The sequence below is a fragment of the Pempheris klunzingeri genome, chromosome 1 (assembly GCF_042242105.1).
Source record: "Pempheris klunzingeri isolate RE-2024b chromosome 1, fPemKlu1.hap1, whole genome shotgun sequence".
NCBI classification, from domain to species: Eukaryota; Metazoa; Chordata; class Actinopteri; order Acropomatiformes; family Pempheridae; genus Pempheris; species Pempheris klunzingeri.
In genome coordinates this window covers 15,388,941-15,406,529 of record NC_092012.1, presented here as the reverse complement: position 1 = coordinate 15,406,529, position 17,589 = coordinate 15,388,941, and the positions used below count along the sequence as shown (strand labels likewise).

Here is a 17,589-nt window from a genome sequence, read left to right as displayed (position 1 = left end):
TATTTTTCAACTGTTTTGCAGAATTAATCAAAGAAATACACTTCTGAGTAAATACTTTTAGCCAACTTTATGTTATGTAAGACCAAAAAAAAAAAGAAAATGTACTATTAACATTTACCCATGTACAACCCCATATAATGTAATCCAACAGAACAGCGTCACATCTACAACCTTACCTCAATGTAATGTTTTCCAGCACAACTCCATCATAGACACTGACCTTGATTGAACACCTCTCTGGCACAATGCCAACAAAAATTAAGAATAAGTTTCACAAAGATAATGTTAATTGCAGACATGTTCTCCTGGAAACCATTACTGTATTATTGTAAAGGTTGTTTCAATTTTTTTTGGTCAATCGGTGTCGGATTTCACAGTCGACGGAAGATGGGAAACTGACATGACAGAACTTAACATTACACAGATGTTCCCTGATCTCTGACTTGAAACTCTAAGAAGATTATTCTGTCAGCATCCAGGCCCCAGAATTCAGATCTAATAGCCATGTCTGTCAGTTGACCAGGGTTGGTACTGCAACTCTTTAAGGTAAGCTGATACCTGAACCCCCTCTTCTCTTCTCTTCTGAAGATGAGTAGTCACATCCTGGGGCTAGTGCACCTCTCAAGACATCAGATGAGGGTTGAGGCACCACCCGCCTATGCCGCCGTCCTTACTGTGACGAATGGCAGGAAATCAGATGGTGGCCATGACAGGCAGATTATGAGATCCCTCTGTCTACATGACTTAGCCCTGTCTGTGCTTCTTAATCGTTAAATGTGATTAAAGCAAACAAACGAAGCATTATTAGATTAGTCAGAAGGACATGGAGTCTTTGTTGCTGATTATCTTTTCCTTTTTAATGAAATGCTGCTTGAAATTAACATTGCTTTCACTAATTTGATTTAGCATTGCCCCCGAGAAGTACTAGACAGCTCTCATTTGCCTGCAGACAGTTTGAGATCCTTGTCAAGGGCTTGAGATCAAATGTTGGAGCTGGGCAAACATTTCTGTGCTTCTGCAAAGTTCACAGGAGCTAATTGAGTTACTGGTACTGCACTATATGTGCATTACAGATTCTTTTAGGTGAGACCAGAGAGAGATGAAGAATGGTTTGTGTGTTACAATGCAAGATATGTGGAATTAGAGTCTAAAAGTCATCTACAAGTGTAAAAGAAATCTAAAAGTCATTGTCTTGGTAAAATGCATATTGCAGTGGTCAGTTCACTGGACACTTAACTAAGCTAGTACTTATAGTGTTTGTTAGAAAGCTGACGTATGCTTGAATTAAAGTGGGTTATCTTTTGCATGAAGAGCATGTGTGTGAGTCTGTAATTGGCTGCGGGTGCTGCATTGTTGTTGAAAATAATCCTGTCAGCATAATCCTCCTTTGTGAGGTTCATTAATTGCATTTAAGATCGGATGCAATGTAGCTGATTCAGGCCCTCCTTTTGAGCCTTTCTTGGCTTTTGCTGCACAAAGCCTCTGTCGCTTCAAAGTCTAAAGGGCCCAACCCTTTAGACTTAAGATTTTCATTTAAATGTACACAGCATTTTCAACCCTTTGACCCATAATAGCGCGGCTGTGTTGTGGATACTGTGGCAACATGAATAGCAGTGGCTGGGAGCAGCTGCTACTGGAGCTGAGGACAGCGTTGATTATTCTCATGTTTGAACAATAGACTTTGAAGCATTGAGTGTAGTATTTTACGTTATTCATCAAAAACTTTACTTCTTTTCATATTCGAACCACATGAGGACATATACATGATTTATATTTCTTACAAATATATAGCGCTGGTATATTTACAGTAGTACTGCATTTGCATAAAAGTAATTGTTCTTCTGTCTCTCATCCACCTGGTGAAACATGGTTCATATGTGTAATACACAAATTCATATATATTTTGTTAAATGGACAAGCATTTTTGGTAAAAGTGTTGCGTTTTTTACTGAATGTCTGTAATTGTTGTAGACTGAAGATGTAATGTGACAATATGAGAAAGTCGATGTAGTTAGCCATATGGATATACACACCTCCATGTACAGAATAAGTCATTACAGCTACAGATCAACGCTAAGCAGGCAAGCAGCCCAGTGTATGATCGAAACACAGCTTTGTCTCGCACATCCTTGCCTCTGAATTACTTTCCATTTTTATTTTCCTGAATTAAACTTTGGGAAACCCATTTAGGATGGCCTTTGCAGCTTTGGCTGTCAGAGATACAGCCGCTTAAAACCAGAGGTCACCTCCACACTTGTTTAATAGCTACTCAGAGCACCTTAGTGAGTGTGTTTTTGCCCTGACTGCCAAAAAAATACTCATGGATTGGACTGGCTTCATCTTTTTTTCTGTATTTTAAAGGCATACCTTCTTTTTTTTTAGATATACAACAGAAAACACAGTTACACACTCACTCGCTGTGGGCTTGAATTGTAACTATAGACGACAGGTAGTTTGTAATCAGTTGGAATTCACAACAGTGGACTGTCACAATGGCCCAATATTCATGCAAACATCTCAACCACTCTTGCAGTATAATCCACTTACCCTGTGTCCACTTGATCTGCTCTATGTATTTCAAATAGTGTGCCACAGACCACCAGCATTAAACTTCAAAGTTCTTTTGAATTCACCCTGACTAAAAAAACACCTGTGGAAGTATCAAGGTTTCTGTTGGGATCATTACAGTCATACAGGACATCAGTTTAGACTGATGGAATAGGAATTACTATACCTGCTGCAGTCCACTGCACATAAGCTTGTATGGTACATGAGGAACTGATGCTACTTACTTACAAACATGCATAAATGCATCTTGCATGTTGCAGTGCAGGGTCATTTGCCCAGTGCTTAGCCTAAGCACTTAAATATAAACTTTGTGAAATATTACATTAAGGCACTGTTAAAATCAGAGCCAGAGGCTGATGTCACTGATCTATTAAGAGAAACCTCTGTCTTTCTATCTATTTGCCTTCAGTTGTACAGGAGAATAATGGCAGAGTAGCCAAAATATCTGGGCAGAATTGCAGTGTTGTGATTTTTGCATAGTTTTAAACCACTAAAATTCTGAATGATGAACTCTTCCATGCCGATACTACGACACTGATATTTTTCAAGGGACATTACGAGAATAATAAGTGCATAAAATAAATGCATATTTGTTGACTTGTTGACTATTGAATTTGTTCACTGAGGTGTTGACAACAGATGATGGCATGTAGTTATTTGTCAACCATTTAATGTATTAGGCAATGTAGAGCCTAATTGCCTGTATGTTTGCACAAGCTCATATTTATTCATATACTATATACATACATTTCCATGTACTTACCAAGGTGAGATATGCTTTTCCCATCAAAAAGAGGCAGTACTGCAAGAAAACCTCAAAGATGGTCAGTAATAGCTCTTTATCTCTGCCATATGTAAGCAGGGTACCCACTGATCTAGGGTTCTTTGTCTTCATTACATATCAGTTGTTTCAGGTGTATCTTTTAAAGTTTATACTGGGATTTATCTGGCATATGTCATACAATCATGTGTGATTATTGATATGATAATTTCTGTTATGTGTGTATTGTAATCTCAGCTCTACTTAATTTTGGTCTTTCAAGCATATCTGTCTCTTTCTTGTGATTTTTTTTTTTCTTTCTCTGGCTAGTGGCAGGAGGGAACTTGCCATGCATTTCACGTTGAACTCAGAGTATGTTGCTATGGTGGTTGCTAGGGATTTAGCCTAGAGTGATGTGGAAAGTCCAAATATTAAAGGTGTCCTTCTGATGCAGAGGCAATGGAAGCTGTGAGGAATGAGCAATCACCTCAGAGACAGTTTTTAATGTCCCCTCATTATCATGCCTCGTTTTTTTTTTTTAAATATCAGAAATGATTTTCAAAAAACAAGAAGGAATTGCATATAAGGGCACCAGCCACAGCAAAAAGGGGGAAAGATTGCTTGTTCGTTTTCCCATTTTGGCACATTTCTCATTTTGGCATGCATGTACAGAACGTACTCTGCACCCTCCCCATAATAAACAGTGTAATTCTGTCAGCTAAAATGACGATGGATAACAAAAAGAAAAAATTGAATGTGACCTCGGGCTGGGAATATATTGTTACAGTAACTCTTTTACCTCCTAAAAGGGTTATTCTTGAAATACAGCATTTGGTGATTTTCCAATTGAAATGATGTCCTTGGCAGGTGAGGATGTACAGAGGCTTCACAAAATGATGGGAATATCTAACAATATGTGAATATCAAATACCAAGATGAGCCAACCTTTGTCAGACAAGTCCTGTTATATAAATCCTTTATCTGTGATTTCAAGAAGCAAGCTAGTAAGGAAGTATTGTGCCTTTTTTTCACTTTGCACTGTCAAACACCCCTTAGATGTTATGATGTTTAGTTCTTTTCATTAACTCGACCACTGAATACACTCAGAAGGCATTTGACCTGCACAACACATCCACATGCAGAATGCTGTAAAAGACCATTTCTATTGTAACCAATTAAAAGTGCTATAGTACAGTACTCTTGTCCCGTAAGCTGCATGTGACTGACACAGTCACGCAATTATCAGCTATTTCTTTCTATACATGTCTACTGTGTAACACTTGAAGTTGAATTGCTGTGAATTTCTGTTTTGTTGGATTTGGTGACTGATAGTCCCATCAAGTACATCCTCACAATACTGTACATATTGTATCCCAGATTTCTTTTCAAAGTGAAACATGGTATCGACCGTGTGCAGCTGCAGTGTGCCTTGTGATGTCTAGTATGCTGAAATTTCACAACAAAAGCAAGCCAAGCTGAACTGTGCAGGTAATCACCCAAATCAGCGTGGTAGTTTATGTATACTGTATATAGATTTATATGTATTACATAGATAACACAGCTGTAAGGGAAGGCAAGCCAATGACTGAATCTTTGAAAAATTCATTTTCTTTTTCAAAATGATGCTACTCCTATTTGTCGTTATTAGCGATTAGATAATTAATATAGCCGTTTTCATCAATGTACAGCACAGAACAAGAATACTACCAAACAGGTTAACAAAACTAGGTGGGTGCATTGTCGCACTAAGGTACAATGTGTTTCTTTGTCCTATTTTGGGATATTGACGCTGTTGGATGAAAGAAGCGAAGCCGAAAACAAAGATGGATAAACAGGATTTTTGCTCAAATTTGCACAAATGTGTTAAAAAATGCAGTTAATGTAACTATAATGGGAGGACTTCTGAGATGCAATGTACTGTCACTGTCACCAGCTGTTGGTTAGGGGACAGCGAGTGAGCGCGTTTGCAGTTTCGCAAAGACACTCTGGTTTGCCGTTGCCACCCTAAAGTGATTGTAGCATATAATGTGTGTTTACAATTTAAAGCAAAATCTATAGAAGGCAGCTTGTCATGACAATCACTACTTAAATTGTAAACTTAATTCAAACTTGTTGACACTTTAGGTATTACATAAAATACATTCATTCAAGTTAGCCGCCAACATTAATGTCTCTCATTATCCTCTAAATTGGAAAGAAAAGACTCATAGCTACAGTTATCGATGCTTTAATTACACTGTTTGCTTTCCATAATATCTTTGATTGGATGTTTGCTTTCTCATAAGTGCCTTTCTTTCTGCGAGTGACTGCTTGATATGAAGGCCTATTAAGCCAGTGGCAATCAATAGCAGCCTAAATGATAATGTCCAGTGCCCAACTCAAGAGCTCAAGGCCCTAGGAGAGAAAGATCCGCCCTGCCCTTCCTCCCACTTCCTTTTGCACTGCCTTTCCCTGTCTTTCAGTCCACAGCTGTAGCAGCCATCACACCACCTCAGGCAGGCTAGTTAGCCCTGAGAAAAGAGCCTGAACCCCCCCGATCAATAACTTTAGTCTTGTCTGCCTAATTGCTCATTGGTCGACATTGGCGCCAGACTATATGTAAGTGCATGTTCCCACGAGTGATCGACTTCGGCTCTATTTCCACCACTTCCCGCCCAGTGTTGGGCTTACGGTCTGCCCCTCTCTCTTCTCTCTTTTCTCCTGTCCTCGCCTCTGTTCACCCATGTTCTGAATGGAGAAAACCTGACCTGATCGGCTTCTCCTCAGTTATCTCAGCGGGATGAGACCATCCAGAGACTCCAAAGAGATGTGTTGCTCTCTCACCAGGCCCGTGACTTTCAGGCTGCTCAGGTAAATATCCGGGTTTAATGACGAACAGGAAGATTAGCCAGTTGCTCTCGCTTGCAATTTCAATGAGCGCCAGGAAATTAGCCGGTCTCTTTTGGGGTTTTCTGAATGGCTTATTATATGATCTAATGCAGACGCACTTTATGAGCATGGAGCAGAGTATGGAGAGGGCAGTATTGATTGCGCTCATTGTGAATTATGTGAATAGATAAAAGTGTGAGTGTGCATATATATTAGGCAATTATGCGCTCAGGTGCTAATTCAAAAATTCTGCTGAATAAATATGAAATATGCGTCTATCAGCATCCAACTTGTGTCCCCTCGACACTAGTCATTTGAGATGATAATTGGGATAGCATGTTTGCCTTTTTCTGATGAGACGAGATATTGTGATAGCTCTCCTCAGCCTGGATTTAAATGTGTATTGATCAGTGTGAGGCTCAGGAGCTCAAATCAAAACAGCAGTACAGCCCCCGCACACTTGCATATATTTCTGTCTTTGTTTTTCCACATAATATTCTGAAGAAATCTTACAATCCTCAGACATTAAACATCTGTTACTATGTCACTTAACATAAGAAGTTCATTTGTATTTGCTCTCGCCCTCTTTTTCCAGTAGTAGTGTTCTAATGTCATGATTTAAATGAAGTATTGATCAGTTTAGGAGGGGAGAATAGAGAGAGAGGGAGCGATTGTGAGAGAAAGAAAGCAAGACCAGGGTTATCGGTGTGGATCGCATACAGAAAGAGAGTGCTAACGGATGAGACACGTTTTAAGCGATTCCGTGAAATGGATTTCTGCATAATCTGTATTTTTAATTCAGGAATAACGGCCGGGCATCTTTTGTTTGACTTATTCCGAGAAGAAAAAATGGACATGGAGATGACACAGTGCTTTGAACAGGGCAGCAATGGAAATGGATGTCTTTTTTTATTATTGTTTTTTGTTGATTTCATGGAGTATTTGCCAGCCTGTGTGCAGATGGTTAAATAATGGTTTGTCCTGGTTCCTGTCTGGGTCTCCATCTTGCCTGGTTATGATTCCTTCTTCAACGACGACACTGCAGCCGCATCAGGCACACTGGACTAAAGCCTCCATCCAAGTGAACCAGAAGCCAGGTCTGTTTGTCTTCCTCTTACTGTCCTCCCTTCCTTTCTCCAGAGCTCCCTCCTCTTCCTCTCTCTCTCACTGTCTTTTGCTCTCTCTCTTGCTCTTTCTCTCTCTCTCTCTCTCCCCTCCATCCCTTCCCCTCTTGTGATTTAGCATGGTAGCATTAATTAGTGGCCTGTTTATTATTGTTGGCGCGCTGACTAGGCAGGCTACTGTTTCACAGGAGCAGTTTATCTCACAGTTTGCTAGATATCTTAGCCGCAGAGTTGTACAGTCTAGTGCTGCAGCACTTCAGCAATGCCTGTATTCTACTTTCAAGCAACATTGTTTTATTGTGGTACAATTGTTCATCACATAATATAACACTCTGTGTTGTCCTTGAACAGTATTTTTTTTTTTTATTTATATCCATTGATAACGTGTTCTGATCTAAATCTGAAATTTACATTTTGTAACGTAATTATTATAAAGTAGTTGTTTTTATTGCCATGAACCTGAACGAACTTTTGAAAAATACACATTTTAATTTGTTCCCTGTTACATAGTCACTGATCAATTGCTGTTTTTCTAGAATAAAAACTGCATCTTAGACATCAATATGTGTACTGTTTGTTATTTCAAGGTGAAACATTTGTTCCAAATAAGGTTTCGGAAAAATTCAGCTTTATCTTTTGCAGTCTTCCTAACAGAAAATTAGCAGATGAAGGCAGATATTAGGCCTGCCCTTGACTGGACAGGAACCTGGGTGACCTTATTTCAGAGTATCTGCTCAGGAAGATGGGAAACAATGGTGCATCTTAGCTTCAGCTACAGAGTGAGGAGGTTGGCTGCGCAGTGAGGATAGGCTGTATACTGGATTGATTTTTCTCCTCCTCTTGCTGCCCTGCCTCCTTTTGTGGTTCAATAGCTGGACATCCAGGAGCAAGGATCTCTTATTCGCTGCCTGAGCTGCAGGAAACTGCCTGGATCTCCGGAGGAACAGAGTCACACGCAGCAATACCAAAAGCAGCTTCAGAGCAAGACCGAGCAGGCCCAGGAGCTCCAGAGTCAGGTATAGTGCTCACTGCTAGGCCCAGGGTTTTCCAGTAGGCCTCAGACTCAGACTCATCATGCTTCATATGCCCATCCCAATCAGTGCATTTTGAGGAGCAAATTTGAAATATTTCCATCCCAATGTTGCTTTGTATTGATTGAATGTGGTTTTGCTAGTGCCATCTGACATAGACTAATGCAGCTTCTGGAGCCAGAATGTGTATACATGTGTATACTGTGCTAAGGACTAACAGATAGATGATCAAAAATGCAAACATTATGGCATTTGCTTCACTTTGTGATGCATTGAAGTAAACAAATGTTGCACAAAAACAAAAGAAACAGCACCTCAAAGACAGGGATGTATGTCCACTGCACGAGTGGAGTCAACAGACAAACATGTTCTGTATGACAAACAGGCACTTAGACTCATTGACAGGCAAAACGAACCCAGGATTCTGATGATTGATGACTAGAGTTTTCAACATATATTCAAAGAAAAAAAACAATGCTGCTTGCCACCATCTCTTGAGAAAAAAAACACTGACCAATCTGAATCACTGACTGTGTTGATTGATGGTGTGTGTGTCACCTGTTGCTAAGCCTCTGGGCAGACTCTGTTTGTGGTGTTCAGTCAGAGCCTGAGGTGTCATTTCAGTCCTACTCTCTCTGTATTGTTGTCTCGATTTTTCTCAGTGCTGTTGCCCAGTAAATCTATGCTTATTTTCCCTGTTTCGCTACCGCTCTTCCATTCACACTGACCATAATGACACCCCACCATTTTCACTCAATTTTTACCCACTCTTTACCCATTTTTGGACTTAATTTGAGTACATTTCAAATTGAAGATACCATGTAGAATTTTTGAGCCATTAGTGGCTCTATAGAGCAATGTTTTGATATCTGGTGCCTCTTAATTTTTAATACGTTTGTTTTACTGATATGGACATGCACCAAATAAACATGAAAATCTTGCAATAAACATTGTACAGACTGCAGAGGCCTGTAAGAGAAAGCGGGGGCAATGTCTCATAGGTAGGAAATGCATCTAATATTTGTCAGGCCTATGACACATATACAATGTGTTTTGGTCTAAAATGTCAAATATCAAAGAAGACATGTTTGTTTATAATGAAAACTCCACAGGATTACCTTTAACCTTACCTAAATGTAAACACAGTGTATCGCAGCAGTAATACCCATGAGATGATTCTCTTCTCTGACAGTGGTAAGGCATTAGCAGCACCAAGGAACCAATCATCCATAAAACCTTTAACGAACATTCTCATAAGTTGATGTTGGTTGTGTACTAACTGTAAAGTTTGACATTGTGTTTGGAACTAACAGTTCCTTTGAATACCAATGGTCTAGTCTTTAAAATTCAGCTGTAGCATTTCAGTTTTTCAAGACATTGGTTGAAATTGTGGCCACTCACTCACTCACTCACATGCTCTAGGTGGGCTTTCAGCGCTTGCCCATCTGAGCCCTTCCACGCAAATCATGGACGTTGCTTATCAAATCATGTATGTACTCTAGATGCAAACTGTTCTGCTCAGTGACAGCTTATCCGATATTTGAGTTCTGTAAATCACCCAACCACTGGTGACATGCACCTGTAGCCTAAATTCAATCCAAGGGCATGGAATGACTAAAACCAACATTGTAGCAACATTGACCACAGTTATAACATTTACAGTTATATTTTCATTAGTTGTCTGCTCTTACATGTCCAAATCTTTACCTGGGCTCCAGAGGCCCAAAGATACTGTCTGCCGTTGCCTGTCATCTCTGTTTCAAATATGTCGTATTATATATCGTGATTGTTTTTTCTGATCGTCATCTGTTAAGACCAGTAATACATTTCAGCCATCTACAATTGGCGTCTGATTGACTGGATCATCTCCAACATTTAAAATTTAGAAGTAAGAACTGTCAGTAAAATTGTTTTCAAACCAGATTGTCTGTTAAATACTTTTAACGCTCAATGCTTTCAGTCACATACAGTGAACGAAAGAATTTCAAATGTCAAAGACTTGTACTTGAGGTTTTTTTTATAGGTATAAGCTAGGATTGTAATGTGCTATGGAGTGCCATCCATCTTTTTCTCTGTCATGTCTTTCACAGGTGCAGATAAAGGGCGTCTGGTGCAGATGGAGGCAGAGAATGAAGCACTAACAGAATGTTAACTGGAGTGGAAAGCTAAGGTCAGCCTAACTTGAACAACTCATTACCATATACAGTCTAACCAACACATCCACACACATGTTCAACATACATTGGCAGTACAGGGTGTACTACGTAGACTGTATGTACATACTTGGAAAACAAAAAAGCACACACAAAAGTTGACTCTTGATACAACATACTGCACCTGCTCTTGCAAGTGAAGGCCGGTATTCCCTATAATCTTTAAGTGTAGTACATCACGTGTACTGTTCTGCACTGGACATTGACTATGAGTAAAAACAGAACGTGCTATAGCTGCTTTATGGTTATGCAGTTCTTCTTTATATGTCCAGGCTTAATGACCACGGACTGCAGCAGGTCATAATGGAAGTACCTAATACAATAAAATGTTGCCTGCATAATTCAATAACTTTTTGCAGAACCTTTCATGTTACAAGTCATTACATTATGCACTGCTTATTACATTATATTTCAGGATTTAAAAATATACATTATCAGTGGGGGACTCCACCCGTATTCCTTTCGAGGTTTTTAAAATTCAAACACCCATTCAGCCATCAGTGTCGGGGTTTACAGCTCTGATGCCTGCCATTCCCTCAACCCAACACACATTCATACACCCAGCTCTGTTGCAAAGGGCTCTATTCTTGGTCGAGCAGCTGTTTACAGGAGAAGCGCATTTCTCTACAACGGTCTCTCTGTCTGTCTGTCATCTTTTGTGTTTGTGTCTGTGTGTCTGCTCATCTCTCTCGCTCGCTCTCTCACACTCGCACATAAACACACACACACACAAGCAGACAAAGAGACTGGTGCAGAGAAATGCGCTTCTCCTGTGAACAGCCAGGCTACTGATCACCCAAGATATTCATCGATGTATAAAGAGAATTACAGCGTTTCGCAGCACTTAACCTCTTGTGTGTCCCTGGCAGAAGTTAAACGAAGATACTGATGGAGTTTTTAAAAAAGAAAAGTTACAGGAGAGGAAAGAACAACTGGCAGGGAGTTCTGGTTACAGTGCCTCTGCTTTGCCAGGCCACCCAATGGACAAAACAGGCAGCATTAGCAAAACTACTGAGAAACAGTGTTATTATTGTAAGTGAAAATGACAAAAGGACAAATGAAAATGAAAGTCTGAAAAGCATGTAGATAACTAAAATACAAAGAAAATAGTTTTTTTATGCAAGTATACAAGAGTTTTCACTCTATTGCTGAACCATAAATGGTGAAGGTGTTTTAAAAAAAAGAATTTCATCCATGAAGACCCCTCAACAACAAGACAGAACTTGTTCAATCAGACCATTCAGTGAATGAAAGCTTTAATAAACTGATCCTAGTCCACAAGTCTGAGATCAAGTCAGTCTGCAATCAAGGTGCTAATCTACTCAAGAGGAATGGTGAAATCAGATAGTGACTTCAAAATTTTAGTTTTCTCTGTAGGTGGAGTACTAATGAAGAAGTTTGGACTGACTATGGGCTCTGTGCCTGAATACTCGAAAATGCTAAAGCAAACTATCATGGCTTTTGTTATGCATTTCTTTCATTCCTTTTCTACTGATTTGGTTCTAAATGTAACAGTAACCCCTTGTGTGCACATTCAAAATACAAAAAAAGTATTAAGCATTAGTTTGACACATATATTTCTGTTGGACTTTTCACACTTCTTCAAATTGCTGTCAACTGGAAAAAAGTAATTAGCTCACTTTGCCTGATACACCATATGTATGTTTTATAGGCATTTCCTTCTAATTTGTGGGCTCTGCTGCCTCAGCCTTTACTAATACTGTAGGTGCAGAAAATCAAGCATACAGCCATGGAATATCTAGTGACAATCAGCAAAATACAATTAGATAGGCCACACTAAAGCACTTAGTGTTTTTCTTAGAGTTTTTAGGCTTTACTTTTTGAGTGTTGCATTATATAATGAGCCATCGTGACAATAAATCTTCTCTAGATGTTTCCTGCTAGATTTGTTTCAGCCCATTGAACATGCGATCATTATGAAGCAAAAGACGAAGGCAACTCCACATTCATACCCCTGTTTTTAGGGTGAGATGTTGAACAATCACATGTATGCGTAGTGCTTGTGCCGCATACTTTGGTCATGTAGTGTGTACTTCAAGTATGGTCATATATGTGTATTCATGAGTTTTGTTGTTGCCCATTCATTTTTGGCAGAGTCCCCCTTAATCTGGATTAACAGCCATTGCTAGCTGGCAAGGTTTAGGACAATAAGTGACAGATAGTTAGTTAAACATAAATATTGGCGAGGTCCTTATGCAGGACTGTATAGTGCTAAGAATGGGAAAGCGTAGTGAGGGCACACTGACCTCATATCCATGGATTTCTTGAACTTGAAATGGATCTGTGTCTATCCTTCAGGTGTAGCAGTGATAACAAAACTTGCTTTTTTCCAAGTGCAGCACATGGCAGATAGGTGGTAGAAAGCACCCAGGTGGGGCACAGATGTGAAGACCTTGAGTCTCAGCTGGAGCAAAGACCTACCTCGGTTGTACAGTGCCAGGATAGGGATTAGGACATCAGGGTGAGACAGCCACAGCTTGGCCTGATAACACATGGGCTCACCTAAATAGAGACGCTGTCACAGGTAAGGTAATGATTTACCAGTAAATTAAGGATTTATGACTCAAAATATTTCTGTATATTATGCTGTCTCAGAGTAGCCAATGGAACAAACTGTCAGTGAGATTTGCTTTAGCTATGGTGCGTATGACACACTTTATGCAGGTAGCTCAAATGAATGCCCAGAAATGTATAATTATTCATATGTATTTGCTATATAGCAGCCAAGTTGAAGGCTACTAACGCCATGCTATGGTTGTTGTGGTTAGTAATTCGAAAAGTACAACAGATTAGCTGATCAATTACATAGGGAGAGAATGGTACATCTGCAGCATTGTGAACAAGCTCCAACACTAACTTTACTTCACAAAGTGTTCTGAGTTATTACTCACATTGTGTACATAGTGTATATACGTTGTCTTGCATTAGTGCCTAAGGTTTAATGCATTGCCTCTCTGTCAGACACCCATTACAGCAGCACTACATTATTCTTATTCGCTGGAGGTTTAGGAAATTGTATGAGAGAGAAAAGAGGATTTTATGTGTGTGTGTGTTGGCGCAGGCAGACATGTGAATAGGTTTGCAGGCATACAGTAGGGGGTTTTGTTTTTATTTCATTCATGCACACGTGCATGTATGCCTGCGCGTGTGGGCACGTGTGGGTTTCTGGTATTTGTCTTCTCTGTCTCTGTGTCACCTTTTGTTGACTTTGTCTCTCTCCTTCTGCAACGCCGTGCTCTCTGCTTTAATGACGCATATATCCTATCTCCAGTTGCTGCCTAATCCCAGCAGCGCTGGCTCAGGAACAGATTACTGCTTCCAGACACCAGAGGAGAGGAGAGCAGAGCAGGGTGGGGGTGGGAGGGTAGAAAGAGATGCCTTAGTGATACAGTATACAGGGAGATTGAGGGGGCCAGCGCATGCATGTGCATGTACGTCAACATGTCTGCAGCAGAAACCCCCAAGATGTTTTTCCAATGTAAATACAATCACTATCTGCTTTTGCTTTGTTCTGATATACCACATGCTCATTTCCATTACGCCATTTAAATGAAAATGAACACTGTCTTCAGTCAGTCAGTTCAGCGACTTCTTCTGAAGTCAGAATGCCTTGGTCACATAAATATATACATAATCATAGCATTATAATGTATTGTGCAGTGAAAACTTAGTCCCCAGCCTGCAAGTACAAAGAAACGTTGTGAAAGCAAGACACGGGACATAATACTGATTGCTCTGCTTTCTTTTCCTCACTTCAGATTAAAGAAAAGATCCTGCCACTGCATGCAGAGTTGTCCAACATGGCTGCCTCAGTCAGCAGGTACAACTGCTCCCAACTGCTCAGACCTCAACCAAAAGAACCATACAGTGATTTTCCGAAGTAGAGCATTCTCCATAGTGGATCAATAATGTCTCATGTTATTATTGCATTTTGTAAACATCATTATTCCCTTTGTAGGATCACAATGTTTTCTATATTTATTCTTGGCTCAGCCAGTTTCAGACCCCCTCTGGCCTGCTGGGCTTTTTTACAAACTGGTAAACATGTTCTGTATAGTCAGTTGCTACTTAGCAATCAATCATGTGCTTCCTCATACAACCAATCTTGAGGGTTATTCAATTCACGATACAGTGTACTGTATATGAAAGCACGGACATGATGGAAGTGTAAGGTGTAGGTAAGCCTGTCCCCTTCTAAACACGGTTATTTTGTGGTTAATTAGAGCTTCAGTAGCCCCAGGTGTAAATAATTGGGAGTGGTATGTGCTGGAGTGGTGCTGTCTGTCCAGTGGCTGCTGCTGTTATCACACCAGCTGCCCACCAAGAACATGACTTTTAGGACCAAATGATTGCTAATAAAACATTTGATTGAGAGGAGAAGAGAGTGAGAACCATAAACAGGCTGGATTCTGCCCTTTAGTTTCGCCACCTTCAGAGAATTGGTTTTGCTGTGCTGCAGAGTAGGTCCCACACACAAGCAGTTTAGTTGTCTGCCCAAGGACTGAAATTTAATTTAGCCTCTGTGCTGTGAGTGTGGGTGTTGAGTGTGTGTGTGTGTGTGTGTGTGTGTGTGTGCATGTACGTGTGTGTATGCACATGCGTCTGTCAGTCTGACTGTCTTTGTCTGTGCCTGTGCGTCTGTCTGCATGAGTTAGTTTGGAGTGGCCCTGTGTGCAAAAACTAGCTTTGCATGAACTGCATATGTAAGATATGCTTGTGCTGTAGTGTTTGTGTGTGCATGCTGCATTTTGTGCTTTCTTATTCTCTAGTGACTTAATGGTTTTACACTGCCAGGTTGTTACAGCACCATTTTACACTGTGTGGTTGTACCGAGGCGTTTATTTGCTCTGTACACTGCTCTGTTATTTCTGGATTTGAATGCTTTCATGTGTAGTTTTGCAATTGATGTGTTATCACTGTGTTAACCTGTAAACCTAAAAAATGCCCTCACTTACTGCTGGCATCATCAGTTTGTTGTAGAAAACTTTTTGGCAGTAATTTCTGTTGAGTGTATGCTTCTTGCATGTTGAGAAAGTACAGCAGCTGAATTGTTTAACAGTGGTTTCGGTGTGGCTAGTTTGTAACGGTTCTTTTGTGTGTGTGTGTGTGTGTGTGTGTGTGTGTGTGTGTGTGTGTGTGTGTGCGTGCGTGCGTGTGTGTTTATGGTGCTGGTTCCTGATGAAAGCCTAGTGCAGACGCATATATCAGAGCTCTAGCACTAATAAAAGGCCAGCAAGCTGTGCTCCTCTCCTTCTGGGAACAGCACCGCTTTTTACTGCTTCTCTGACAGCAAGATAAAGTGCCCTTCCAATTAGAAAAATATTTGGCCACATACCTACCAACAGCAATCCATGGGTTTTTATTTTTCATGCCATTTGATCAGGAATCCTTGCTATTTTTACAGTGTGCTTTCTTATCATCGTGTCCTGGGTATGCACATGTTAATGTGCACCCCACCACTGCACTGTAATGCTGTATAATGAAATAACTGTGGTTTTATTTTGGTGTCTCTCTTCTCATTTTGGTCTTGCTTTCATAAAGGTAAGGCCGCATACAGCTGTGCTTTGGTTTGGGAGTGAGACAGAGTGTGTTTTTGCATTTTGCATGAGAGGATTCATGCTGCTGTGTGTGTTTGGGTTGATGTCATTCTTGTTGCCCCTGTCATCTGTCTATGCCTCATACAGAGATGTGTGCATATATACTTAATCGCTGATGCTAGTCCCTATCTCTGTTTAAGAATACTGTAGATGTTTTTTCCCTTTTTTCCAGAGAGTGCATTAAAATTAAATTCTCTCTTGTTGTTGTGAAAAGAGGCACACGTAAAAAATAATTGGCTGTAGGAGAGAACAAAGGGCTGGCTCCTCTCTCCTCCCTGCACACCCTAACCAGGCATTAATATCAAGCCTGCTGCATTGTTCTGCCGTCTGCAGCCATCCCCCTAGCCAGACACTCAGCTCTGGAGAAGTCACTTTTAATGTCTGATAATCAAGGTGAATTTTCAAAAAGCTGCCATTTTCAAATGATGGTGTATATATTATGTGTAGATGGGAGTTCAGGAGCAGAGGAGCCCCACTTGGTGAGAGAGAGAGCTTCAGCCATGCGAAGTGAAAGAGAGACACCTAACGGCCACAGAGGGAACTGTAGGCTGACTTGAGCTCTTATCAGTATTCTGTGAAGGACACAAGTATTAGTGTCATTGCCGAAATTTGACTTATGATTTGCTTTCTTTTTCATAAACATGTTTTTTTTTTTTGTGATTCATTGTAATCAGCACCACAGTGTCTATTATAAAAGTACATAGTCTAACATTGCAGTATTTGTACGTGTCTCCTGTGGCTGTGCAGTGTCAGGGGAATGCATTTCTAGAGTACAGACACTGCCTGCTGGTACCCCTTGCTGAAGGGAGCTCTTGTGCAGCGTTATTGGGGAATCAGGCAGCCAGCAGCAGAGCAGTGGAGCTCCATTTCCCTGCTACAGGGCACAGACTCATCTTCCTCTTGCTCCTCCCATCTCCCCTCATCCCCCACCACTAGGTATGATTATTTCTCCTCCGCTCCACCGCACCATTATATTCCAGGTCCGCAGTTACCCCTCCCTGCTGTCATTTTTCATGGCATGTTTTTGCCCGTGTGCAGTGCTGCACATTTGCACTGTGCCTGTGCAATATGTTAAGAGGTGAATATATGCAGTGTGCAGAATGTAATAAGTATATATTTATTTTCTTTGCTGATGATTTACTGGTTTTTCCGGTGCTTGAGAAAAAAGGCCGGCTCCAGCCATGTATCTTAACAAACATGACTGCTGCGTATGCGATCGCCTCCAAGGCGTTTTACTCACCGGGGAAACAAAATTATACATCTGAGGCAGACTGGTTGTTTTACGTGCTATGACTGTTAAAAACCTGTCTCTTATTTTGGGGTATAAACCATGCAAACACCAGTTAGGTAAAGTTTTGATTGTGTATGTGGCCTTTGCTGCATTGCAAATAAGACAATTTTAGATAC

At 40.5% G+C, this 17,589-nt stretch overlaps 1 long non-coding RNA gene across 1 annotated transcript; it reads left to right on the top strand.

The window, feature by feature from the left end:
• The first annotated feature begins 8,281 nt into the window (after positions 1 to 8,281).
• On the top strand, positions 8,282 to 14,397 carry LOC139205196 (uncharacterized). Its single transcript, XR_011584455.1, has 3 exons — positions 8,282 to 8,336; positions 10,442 to 10,521; positions 14,344 to 14,397. It is a non-coding gene; the product is annotated as an uncharacterized lncRNA (long non-coding RNA).
• The last annotated feature ends 3,192 nt before the right edge of the window (positions 14,398 to 17,589 follow it).